Raw genomic sequence first — 13,662 nt, forward strand, 5'->3', positions numbered from 1 at the left:
TTGGCTTTCAAGGAATTTAATTATGAAAGTTGCTCTTTTATTGATTGTATTTCCTTGTTGCAATCCGTGCTAAATTCTCCTCATGCTTATAGTCAAAATAAAGCCTTTACCGAACATATTGTTGATGCCTTGATGCAATCTTATGAAGAAAACTTTAGTTGAAAGTTTCTATCCCTAGAAAACTCTATGATGAGTGGGAACCAACTATTAAAATTAAAATAAAAGATCATGACTTTTATTCTTTGTGTGATTTGGGTGCTAGTGTCTCCACTATCCCCAAAACTTTGTGTGATTTTCTAGATTTACGTGACTTTGATGATTGCTCTCTAAACTTGCATCTTGCGGATTCCACTATTAAGAAACCCATGGGAAGAATTAATGATGTTCTTATTGTTGCAAATAGGAATTATGTGCCTGTATATTTTATCGTTCTTGATATAGATTGCAATCCTTCTTGCCCTATTATTCTTGGTAGACCTTTCCTTAGAACGATTGGTGCGATTATTGATATGAAGGAAGCGAATATTAGATTCCAATTTCCATTAAAAAAAGGGCATGGAACACTTTCCAAGAAAGAAAATAAAATTGATATATGAAACTATCATGAGAGCCACTTATGGATTGCCTACCAAAGATGGCAAAACCTAGATCTATCCTCGCTTTTATGCCTAGCTAGGGGCGTTAAACGATAGCGCTTGTTGGGAGGCAACCCAATTTTATTTTAGTTTTTTTTTGCTTTTTCTTCTGTTTAGGAATAAATAACCCATCTACCTTCTGTTTGGATGTGGTTTTGTATTTTAATTTGTGTTGGTGCCAAGTTAGACCTATAGGATCTTCTTGGGTGATAGTTATTTGATCTTGTTGTAATTTCCAGAAACTTTGCGTTCAGTGGCTGAATTGTTCAAAATCACAATAACGTGATAAAATACTGATTCCAATTGCTGCTGATCAATAAATAAATTGTGTAGGTCGTCCTATTTTGGTATATGTTTTGGAGTTCCAGAAGTTTGCGTTAGTTACAGATTAGTACATACTGTTCTGTTTTTGACAGATTCTGTTTTTCGTGTGTTGTTTGCTTATTTTGACGAATCTATGGTTAGTAAAATAGTTTATAATCCATAGAGAAGTTGGAATACAGTAGGTTTAACACCAATATAAATAAATAATGATTTAATTACGGTACCTTGAAGTGGTCTTTTGTTTTCTTTCTCTAACGGAGCTCACGAGATTTTTATTAAGTTTTGTGTTGTGAAGTTTTCAAGTTTTGGGTGAATTCTTTTGATGGATTATGGAACAAGGAGCGACAAGATCCTAAGCTTGGGGATGCCCATGGCAACCCCAAGATAATCCAAGGATACCAAAAATTCAAAGCTTGGGGATGCCCCGGAAGGCATCCCCTCTTTCGTCTACTTCCATCGGTAATTTTACTTGGAGCTATATTTTTATTCACCACATGATATGTGTTTTGCTTGGAGCGTCTTGTATTATTTGTGTCTTTGTTTGTTAGTGTGCCACAACCATCCTTGCTTTACACACCTTTTGAGAGAGCCATACATGAATTGGAATTTGATAGAATACTCTATGTGCTTCACTTATATCTTTTGAGCTATGTAGTTTTTCTCTATGTGCTTCACTTATATCTTTTGAGCTATGTAGTTTTTCTCTATGTGCTTCACTTATATCTTTTGAGCGTTATAATGTTGCTCCATGTGCTTCACTTAGATCTTTTAGAGCACGGTGGTGGATTTATTTTAAAGAAACTATTGATCTCTCATGCTTCACTTAGATTATTTTGAGAGTCTCTAATAGCATGGTAAATTGCTTAATATTAATATGCTCGGTATTCAAGATTTGTGAAACTTTCTTTTGAGTGCGTTGAATACTAAGAAAACATTGATGCTTGATAATTGTTTTGAGATAAGAAGATGGTGATATTAGATTTATGCTAGTTGAGTAGTTGTGAATTTGAGAAATACTTGTGTTAAAGTTTGTGATTCCCATAGCATGCACGTATGGTGAACCGTTATGTGATGAAGTCGGAGCATGATTTATTTATTGATTGTCTTCCTTATGAGTGGCAGTCGGGGACGAGCGATGGTCTTTTCCTACCAATCTATCCCCCTAGGAGCATGTGCATAATACTTTGCTTTGATAACTTCTAGATTTTTGCAATAAGTATATGCGTTCTTTATGACTAATGTTGAGTCCATGGATTATACGCACTTTTTCCCATCCTTCCACCATTGCTAGCCTCTCTATTACCGCGCACCTTTTGCCGGTATCATACACCCACCACATACCTTCCTCAAAACAGCCACCATACCTACCTATCATGGCATTTCCATAGCCATTCCGAGATATATTGCCATGCAACTTTCCCCCGTTCCGTTTACTATGACACGCTCCATCATTGTCATATTGCTAGCATGATCATTTAGTTGACATCATATTCTTACATACATGTCACTCTTGATTCATTCCATATCCCGGTACACCACCGGAGGCATTCATATAGAGTCATATTTTGTTCTAAGTATCGAGTTGTAATTGTTGAGTTGTAAGAAAAATAAAAGTGTGATGATCATCATTTTTATAGCATTGTCCCAAGTGAGGAAAGGATGATGGAGACTATGATTCCCCCATAAGTCGGGATGAGACTCCGGACGAAAAAAAGAGGACATAAAAAAAGAAAAGGCCCAAATAAAAAAATGAGAGAAAAAGAGAGAAGGGACAATGTTACTATCCTTTTACTACACTTGTGCTTCAAAGTAGCACCATGATCTTCATGATAGAGAGTCTCTCATTTTGTCAGCTTCATATACTAGTGGGAATTTTTCATTATAGAACTTGGCTTGTATATTCCAATGATGGGCTTCCTCAAATTGCCCTAGGTCTTCATGAGCAAGCAAGTTGGATGAACACCCACTTAGTTTCTTTTGTTGAGCTTTCATATACTTATAGCTCTAGTGCATCCGTTGCATGGCAATCCCTACGCACTCACATTCATATCTATTGATGGGCATCTCCATAGCCCGTTGATACGCCTAGTTGATGTGAGACTATCTTCCCCTCTTTTTGTCTTCTCCACAACCACCATTCTATTCCACATATAGTGCTATATCCATGGCTCACGCTCATGTATTGCGTGACGATCGAAAAAGTTTTGAAAATGTTAAAGTATGAAACAATTGCTTGGCTTGTCATCGGGGTTGTGCATGATTTAAGTACTTTGTGTGGTGAAGATAGAGCATAGCCAGACTATATGATTTTGTAGGGATAACTTTCTTTGGCCATGTTATTTTGAGAAGACATAATTGCTTCGTTAGTATGCTTGAAGTATTATTATTTTTATGTCAATATGAACTTTTGTCTTGAATCTTTCGAATCTGAATATTCATACCACAATTAAGAAGATTTGCATTGAAATTATGCCAAGTAGCACTCCGCATCAAAAATTCTCTTTTTATCATTTACCTACTTGAGGACGAGCAGGAATTAAGCTAGGGTATGCCTGATACGTCTCCAACGTATCTATAATTCTTGATTGCTCCATGCTATATTATCTACTGTTTTGGACTATATTGGGCTTTATTTTCCTATTTGCAATTCTGGGCTGGGCCTTCGGTTAATGGGTTAGTCCCAAAAATAATATAAAAGTGGATAATAAAGCCCAATATTTCCCAAAACAGTAGATAATATAGCATGGAGCAATCAAAAATTATAGATATGTTGGAGACGTATCACACCCTCATTAGCAGCAAAAACCTGCAGGTGGTCTTGAAAGATGATATCTCTTGCATATAAATAATGATTGAGTTGTCTAATTCCTTGAGCACATCCGCTATCACCAACAACAACGCTACTTCCAGGAAAATAATCTATCTCTATATGTCCACCAAAGTCAGAATATCCTTTCACTTTTGTAGAGAAGCCGAAATTTAGTAAGCCAAAAGGTCCTCTCACTTCTCTACGAGAGTTGAAATATCCTCTGATGGGCCTTAGCGACCTAAGGAGTCTTGCATCCCTTATAGAAATGTAGCAATCAAAGGTTGGAGCCGGACTTGTAGCAGCGATTGCAACAATATATGATGACCCTGTAGCAGCACTAGTCTCCTTGTGCTTTTCTTCCCAATCAACATGGCCAGATGCTGATCTAGATCGGATGGTTTCAATGTGCATCATCTCCAAGATTGCCGTTTCGTTAGTTGGTGGCCATTGTATTGCTTGCAGCTTCTCACAACCCAATAGTATGATCCGCTTGAGGTTCAGTGCTACAACTTCTCTGAGGTCAAGGGTCTTCACCGATGTTCCTGAGAGGTCTAGCTCCTGGAGGTTATCCATCACGCCTCTTAGCAGCACACTCTTCAATTTGGCATGGCCCCGGAAGGAGGTTCTAGATATCTTAGGAATAGCAGCATCAGTGACAATGAAACTAAATGACTCAAGCAATGGGGGCAGAATATCGGAGACAACTTGTTCCAATCCAACACAATTCTCAAGGATTATTGTCTTCAAGTGGCTGGCATTGGATATGTTAGGGGCTGGCTGGTGCATGATTATTTTTTTGCACAGTCCGGGTCAGCTGCAACTTTGAGCTTGACGAGTCTAGTTGTACTGCCACATAGTTCAACTATGCTCATCCAATCCTTGAGCCCCTCCACATTCAGCTCCCTGAGTTCATCCATTAAACACATCATTGTGTTTGAGTACCAGTCTGTATACCTCAGGCCCAACACCCATAGCTTCTGGAAACATGATCCATTTTGGTTACTTCTTTGATGCTCCAACACAACCTTCTTCTTGTAGACGTTGTTGGGCCTCCAATGCAGAGGTTTGTAGGACAGTAGCAAATTTCCCTCAAGTGGATGACCTAAGGTTTATCAATCCGTGCGAGGCGTAGTATGATGATGGTCTCTCTCAAACAACCCTGCAACCAAATAACAAAGAGTCTCTTGTGTCCCCAACACACCCAATACAATGGTAAATTGTATAGGTGCACTAGTTCGGTGAAGAGATGGTGATACAAGTGCAATATGGATGGTAGATATAGGTTTTTGTAATCCGAAAATATAAAAACAGCAAGGTAACAAGTGGTAAAAGTGAGCGTAAACGGTATTGCAATACTAGGAAACAAGGCCTAGGGTTCATACTTTCACTAGTGCAAGTTCTCTCAACAATAATAACATAGTTGGATCATATAACTATCGCTCAACATGCAACAAAGAGTCACTCCAAAGTCACTAATAGCGGTGAACAAATGAAGATATTATGGTAGGGTACGAAACCACCTCAAAGTTATTCTTTCCAATCAATCCGTTGGGCTATTCCTATAAGTGTCACAAATAGTCCTAGAGTTCGTACTAGAAAAACACATTAAGACACAAATCAACCAAAACCCTAATGTCACCTAGATACTCCAATGTCACCTCAAGTATCCGTGGGTATGATTATACGATATGCATCACACAATCTCAGATTCATCTATTCAACCAACACATAGAACCTCAAAGAGTGCCCCAAAGTTTCTACCGGAGAATCACGACGAAAACGTGTGCCAACCCCTATGCATAGGTTCATGGGCGGAACCCGCAAGTTGATCACCAAAACATACATCAAGTGAATCATGTGATATCCCATTGTCACCACAGATATGCACGGCAAGACACACATCAAGTCTTCTCAAATCTTTAAAGACTAAATCCGATAAGATAACTTTAAAGGGGAAACTCAATCCATTACAAGAGAGTAGAGGGGGAGAAGAAACATAAGATCCAACTATAATAGCAAAGCTTGCGATACATCAAGATCGTGCCAAATCAAGAACACGAGAGCGAGAGAGAGATCAAACACATAGCTACTGGTACATACCCTCAGCCCCGAGGGTGAACTACTCCCTCCTCGTCATGGAGAGCGTCGGGATGATGAAGATGGCCACTGGTGAGGGTTCCCCCCTCCGGCAGTGTGCCGGAACAGGGTCCCGATTGAGTTTTGGTTGCTACAGAGGCTTGCGGCGGCGGAACTCCCGATCTATTCTCCTCTTCTGAAGTTTTAGGGTACGTGGGTATATATGGGTGAAAGAAGTACGTCGGTGGACCTCCAGGCTGTCCAAGAGGCAGGGGGCATGCCCTAAGGGGGTGGGCGCGCCCCCCACCCTCGTGGGCAGCCTAGGACTCCCCTGGCGTGCACTCCAAGTTTTTTCGGTAGCTTTCCCTCCAAAAATAACTTCTCCAATTGATTTCATTCCGTTTCGACTCCGTTTGATATTCCTTTTCTTCGAAACACTAAAATAGGCAAAAAACAGCAATTTTGGGCTGGGCCTCCGGTTAATAGGTTAGTCCCAAAAATAATAGAAAAGTGGATAATAAAGCCCAATAATGCCCAAAACAGTAGATAATTTTTGATGTGGAATGTGATTGCTCCATGCTATGTTATCTACTGTTTTGGGCAATATTTGGCTTTATTATCCACTTTTATATTATTTTTGGGACTAACCTATTAACCGAAGGCCCAGCCCAGATTTGCTGTTTTTTGCCTATTTCAGTGTTTCGAAGAAAAGGGATATCAAACGGAGTCGAAACGGAACGAAATCAACTGGAGAAGTTATTTTTGGAAGGAAAGCTACCGGATGGACTTGGACCCCACGTCAGGAGCTAAGGGAGGTGCTCATGAGGGTGGGGGGCGCGCCCCCTGCCTCGTGGGGCCCCCGAAGCTCCACCGACGTACTTCCTGCACCCATATATACTTACGTACCCTAAAACTTCCGGAACGGAGAATAGATCGGGAGTTCCGCCGCCGCAAGCCTCTGTAGCCACCGAAAACCAATCGGGACCCTGTTCCAGCACCCTGTCGGAGGGGGGAACCCTCACCGGTGGCCATCTTCATCATCCCGGCTCTCTCCATGACAAGGAGGGAGTAGTTCACCCTCGGGGCTGAGGGTTTGTACCAGTAGCTATGTGTTTGATCTCTCTCTCTCTCTCTCTCTCGCGTTCTTGATTTGGCACGATCTTGATGTATCGCGAGCTTTGCTATTATAGTTGGATCTTATGTTTCTTCTCCCCCTCTTCTCTCTTGTAATGGATTGAGTTTTCCCCTTGAAGTAATCTTATCGGATTGAGTCTTTAAAGATTTGAGAACACTTGATGTATGTCTTGTCGTGCGTATCTGTGGTGACAATGGGATATCACGTGATTCACTTGACGTATGTTTTGGTGATCAACTTGCGGGTTCCGCCCATGAACCTATGCATAGGGGTTGGCACACGTTTTCGTCATGATTGTTCGGTAGAAACTTTGGGGCACTCTTTGAGGTTCTATGTGTTGGTTGAATAGATGAATCTGAGATTGTGTGATGCATATCGTATAATCATACCCACGGATACTTGAGGTAACATTGGAGTATCTAGGTGACATTAGGGTTTTGGTTGATTTGTGTCTTAAGGTGTTATTCTAGTACGAACTCTAGGGATGTTTGTGACACTTATAGCAATAGCCCAACGGATTGTTTGGAAAGAATAACTTTGAGGTGGTTTCTGTTGGGAAACGTAGTAATTTCAAAAAGTTCCGACGCACACGCAAGATCATGGTGATGCATAGCAACGAGAGGGGAGAGTGTTGTCTACGTACCCTCGTAGACCGTTCGCGGAAGCGTTATATCAACGCGGTTGATGTAGTCGTACGTCTTCATGTCCGACCGATCCAAGTACCGAAAGCACGGCACCTCCGAGTTCTGCACACGTTCGGCTCGGTGACGTCCTCGCCTTCTCGATCCAGCAAGAGGGGCGAAGTAGTAGATGAGTTCCGGCAGCACGACGACATGGTGACGGTGTTGGTGAAGAACAATCTTCGCAGGGCTTCGCCTAAGCACTACGAAAACTATGACGGAGGATAAACTAGAGGAGACGGGGTTGCCGGCACACGGCTTGGTGTTTCTTGATGTGTCTTTGGTGCTAGCCCTGCCCCTCTATTTATATGTTGAGCCCTGGGGTCGAAACTTGGAGTAAAAGCCTCCACAAAGTCGGTTTCACCCGAAAGGCAAGAGTCCTTCTCGGACTCCAGGGCCAGACGCCAGGGTTCCCGGCGTCTGGACCCAGACGCCAGGGACCCTGGCGTCTGGCCCCTAGACTCCACAAAACTTCCTTTTTGCGCTTTCCAAAAACCTTGTGGGCTTTCCCCTATGGCCCAAATAAAGTGTTCTCGTACCCAAACATTTCAGGAAACATCCGGAACCCCTTCCGGTGAATTCCGGAACCCTTCCGGTGACCAAACACTATTATCCCGTATATCAAACTTTGTCTCCGAACCATTCCGGAGTTCCTCGTCATGTCCGTGATCTCATCCCGGACTCCGAACAAGATTCGGTCACCAACATACTTAACTCACATAGTACTATATCGTCAACGAACGTTAAGCGTGCGGACCCTACAGGACACCTCTCTGGTCAATAACCAATAGCGGGACATGGATGCCCATATTGGCTCCTACATATTCTACGAAGATCTTTATCGGTCAGACCGCATAACAACATATGTTGTTCCCTTTGTCATTGGTATGTTACTTGCCCGAGATTCGATCGTCGGTATCTCAATATCTAGTTCAATCTCGTTACCGGCAAGTCTCTTTACTCGTTCCGTAATACATCATCTCGCAACTAACTCATTAGTTGCAATACTTGCATGGCTTATGTGATGTGCATTACCGAGAGGGCCCAGAGATACCTCTCCGACAATCGGAGTGACAAATCCTAATCTCGAAATACGCCAAACCAACATTCACCTTTGGAGACACCTGTAGAGCTCCTTTATAATCACCCAGTTACGTTGTGACGTTTGGTAGCACACAAAGTGTTCCTCCGGTAAACGGGAGTTGCATAATCTCATAGTCATAGGAACATGTATAAGTCATGAAGAAAGCAATAGCAACATACTAAATGATCGAGTGCAAAGCTAACGGAATGGGTCAAGTCAATCACATCATTCTCCTAATGATGTAATCCCGTTAATCAAATAACAACTCTTTGTCTATGGTTAGGAAACATAACCATCTTTGATTAACGAGCTAGTCAAGTAGAGGCATACTAGTGACACTCTGTTTGTCTATGTATTCACACATATATTATGTTTCCGGTTAATACAATTCTAGCATGAATAATAAACATTTATCATGAAATAAGGAAATAAAAAATAACTTTATTATTGCCTCTAGGGCATATTTCCTTAAGTCTCCCACTTGCACTAGAGTCAATAATCTAGATTACACAGTAATGATTCTAACACCCATGGAGCCTTGGTGCTGATCATGTTTTGCTTGTGGAAGAGGCTTAGTCAACGGGTCTGCAACATTCAGATCCGTATGTATATTGCAAATTTCTATGTCTCCCACCTGGACTAAATCCCGGATGGAATTGAAGCGTCTCTTGATGTGCTTGGTTCTCTTGTGAAATCTGGATTCCTTTGCCAAGGCAATTGCACCAGTATTGTCACAAATTATTTTCATTGGACCCGATGCACTAGGTATGACACCTAGATCGGATATGAATTCCTTCATCTAGACTCCTTCATTTGCTGCTTCCAAAGCAGCTATGTACTCCGCTTCACACGTAGATCCCACCACGACGCTTTGTTTAGAACTGCACCAACTGACAGCTCCACCGTTTAATATAAACACGTATCCGGTTTGTGATTTAGAATCGTCCAGATCAGTGTCAAAGCTTGCGTCAACGTAACCATTTATGATGAGCTCTTTGTCACCTCCATAAATGAGAAACATATCCTTAGTCCTTTTCAGGTATTTCAGGATATTCTTGACCGCTGTCCAGTGATCCACTCCTGGATTACTTTGGTACCTCCCTGCTAGACTTATAGCAAGGCACACATCAGGTCTGGTACACAGCATTGCATACATGATAGAGCCTATGGCTGAAGCATAGGGAACATCTTTCATCTTCTCTCTATCTTCTGCAGTGGTCGGGCATTGAGTCTTACTCAACTTCACACCTTGTAACATAGGCAAGAACCCTTTCTTTGCTTGATCCATTTTGAACTTTTTCAAAACATTGTCAAGGTATGTGCTTTGTGAAAGTCCAATTAAGCGTCTTGATCTATCTCTATAGATCTTGATGCCCAATATGTAAGCAGCTTCACCGAGGTCTTTCATAGAAAAACTTTTATTCAAGTATCCCTTTATGCTATCCAGAAATTCTATATCATTTCCAATTAGTAATATGTCATCCACATATAATATCAGAAATGCTACAGAGCTCCCACTCACTTTCTTGTAAATACAGGCTTCTCCAAATGTCTGTACAAAACCAAATGCTTTGATCACACTATCAAAGCGTTTATTCCAACTCCGAGAGGCTTGCACCAGTCCATAAATGGATCACTGGAGCTTGCACACTTTGTTAGCTCCCTTTGTATCGATAAAACCTTCCGGTTGCATCATATATAACTCTTCTTCCAGAAATCCATTCAGGAATGCAGTTTTGACATCCATCTGCCAAATTTCATAATCATGAAATGCGGCAATCGCTAACATTATTCGGACAGACTTAAGCATCGCTACGGGTGAGAAGGTCTCATCGTAGTCAATCCCTTGAACTTGTCGAAAACCTTTTGCAAAAAGTCGAGCTTTGTAGACAGTAACATTACTGTCAGCGTCGGTCTTCTTCTTGAAGATCCATTTATTCTCAATTGCTTGCCGATCAACGGGCAAGTCAATCACAGTCCACACTTTGTTCTCATACATGGATCCCATCTCAGATTTCATGGCTTCTAGCCATTTTGCGGAATCTGGGCTCACCATCGCTTCTTCATAGTTCGTAGGTTCATCATGATCTAGTAGCATGACTTCCAGAACAGGATTGCCGTACCACTCTGGTGCGGATCTTACTCTGTTTGATCTACGAGGTTCAGTAATAACTTGATCTGAAGTTCCATGATCATCATCATTAACTTCCTCACTAATTGGTGTAGGTGTCACAGAAACCGGTTTCTGTGATGAACTACTCTCCAATAAGGGAGCAAGTACAATTACCTCATCAAGTTCTACTTTCCTCCCACTCACTTCTTTTGAGAGAAACTCCTTCTCTAGAAAGGATCCATTCTTGGCAACGAATGTCTTGCCTTCGGATCTGTGATAGAAGGTGTACCCAACAGTTTCCTTTGGGTATCCTATGAAGACACATTTCTCCGATTTGGGTTCGAGCTTATCAGGTTGAAGCTTTTTCACATAAGCATCGCAGCCCCAAACTTTAAGAAACGACAACTTTGGTTTCTTGCCAAACCACAGTTCATAAGGCGTCGTCTCAACGGATTTCGATGGTGCCCTATTTAACGTGAATGCGGCCGTCTCTAAAGCATAACCCCAAAACGATAGCGGTAAATCAGTAAGAGACATCATAGATCGCACCATATCTAGTAAGGTACGATTACGACGTTCGGACACACCATTACGCTGTGGTGTTCCGGGTGGCGTGAGTTGAGAAACTATTCCGCTTTGTTTCAAATGTAGACCAAACTCGTAACTCAAATATTCTCCTCCACGATCAGATCGTAGAAATTTTATTTTCTTGTTACGATGATTTTCAACTTCACTCTGAAATTCTTTGAACTTATCAAATGTTTCAGATTTATGTTTCATTAGGTAGATATACCCATATCTGCTTAAATCATCTGTGAAGGTGAGAAAATAACGATATCCGCCACGAGCCTCAACATTCATCGGACCACATACATCTGTATGTATGATTTCCAACAAATCTGTTGCTCTCTCCATAGTACCGGAGAACGGCGTTTTTGTGATCTTGCCCATGAGGCACGGTTCGCAAGTACCAAGTGATTCATAATCAAGTGATTTCAAAAGTCCATCAGTATGGAGTTTCTTCATGCGCTTTACACCGATATGACCTAAACGGCAGTGCCACAAATAAGTTGCACTATCATTATCAACTCTGCATCTTTTGGCTTCAACATTATGAATATGTGTATCACTACTATCAAGATTCATCAAAAATAGACCACTCTTCAAGGGTGCATGACCATAAAAGATATTACTCATATAAATAGAACAACCATTATTCTCTGATTTAAATGAATAACCGTCTCGCATCAAACAAGATCCAGATATAATGTTCATGCTCAACGCTGGCACCAAATAACAATTATTTAGGTTTAAAACTAATACCGAAGGTAGATGTAGAGGTAGCGTGCCGACCGTGATCACATCGACTTTGGAACCATTTCCCACGCACATCGTCACCTCGTCCTTTGCTAGTGTTCGCTTAATCCGTAGTCCCTATTTCGAATTGCAAATATTAGCAACAGAACAAGTATCAAATACCCAGGTGCTACTGCGAGCTCTAGTAAGGTACACATCAATAACATGTATATCACATATACCTTTGTTCACCTTGCCATCCTTCTTATCCGCCAAATACTTGGGACAGTTTCGCTTCCAGTGTCCAGTCTGCTTGCAGTAGAAGCACTCAGTTTCAGGCTTAGGTCCAGATTTGGGTTTCTTCTCCTGAGCAGCAACTTGATTGCTGTTCTTCTTGAAGTTCCCCTTCTTCTTCCCTTTACCCTTTTTCTTGAAACTGACGGTCTTATTGACCATCAACACTTGATGCTCCTTCTTGATTTCTACCTCCACAACCTTTAGCATTGCGAAGAGCTCGGGAATTGTCTTATCCATCCCTTGCATGTTATAGTTCATCACGAAGCTCTTGTAGCTTGGTGGCAGTGATTGAAGAACTCTGTCAATGACACTATCAACAGGAAGATTAACTCCCAGTTGAGTTAAGTGATTATGATACCCAGACATTTTGAGTATATGTTCACTGACAGAACTATTCTCCTCCATCTTGTAGCTATAGAAATTATTGGAGACTTCATATCTCTCAATCTGGGCATTTGCTTGAAATATTAACTTCAACTCCTGAAATATCTCATATGCTCCATGACGTTCAAAACGTCGTTGAAGACCCGGTTCTAAGCCGTAAAGCATGGCACACTGAACTATCGAGTAGTCATTAGCTTTGCTCTGCCAGATGTTCATAACATCTGGTGTTGCTCCTGCAGCAGGCTTGGCACTTAGCGGTGCTTCCAGGACGTAATTCTTCTGTGCAGCAATGAGGATAATCCTCAAGTTACGGACCTAGTCCGTGTAATTGCTACCATCATCTTTTAACTTTGCTTTCTCAAGGAACGCATTAAAATTCAACGGAGCAACAACACGGGCCATCTATCTACAATCAACATAGACAAGAAAAATACTATCAGGTACTAAGTTCATGATAAATTTAAGTTCAATTAATCATATTACTTAAGAACTCCCACTTAGAAAAACATCCCTCTAATCTTCTAAGTGATCACGTGATCCAAATCAACTAAACCATAACCGATCATCACGTGAAATGGAGTAGTTTTCAATGGTGAACATCAATATGTTGATCATATCTACTATATGATTCACGCTCGACCTTTCGTCTCAGTGTTCCAAGGCCATATCTGCATATGCTAGGCTCGTCAAGTTTAACCTGAGTATTCTGCGTGTGCAAAAACTGGCTTGCACCCGTTGTAGATGGACGTAGAGCTTATCACACCCGATCATCACGTGGTGTCTGGGCACGACGAACTTTGACAACGGTGCATACTCAGGGAGAACACTT

At 41.5% G+C, this 13,662-nt stretch overlaps 1 pseudogene; it reads right to left on the reverse strand.

Moving 5' to 3' along the window:
• The window catches only part of LOC123152777 (uncharacterized), a 78,837-nt pseudogene that overhangs the window by 13,577 nt on the left and 51,598 nt on the right, over positions 1-13,662 (reverse strand).

This window comes from Triticum aestivum, chromosome 7A (assembly GCF_018294505.1).
Source record: "Triticum aestivum cultivar Chinese Spring chromosome 7A, IWGSC CS RefSeq v2.1, whole genome shotgun sequence".
NCBI lineage: Eukaryota > Viridiplantae > Streptophyta > Magnoliopsida > Poales > Poaceae > Triticum > Triticum aestivum.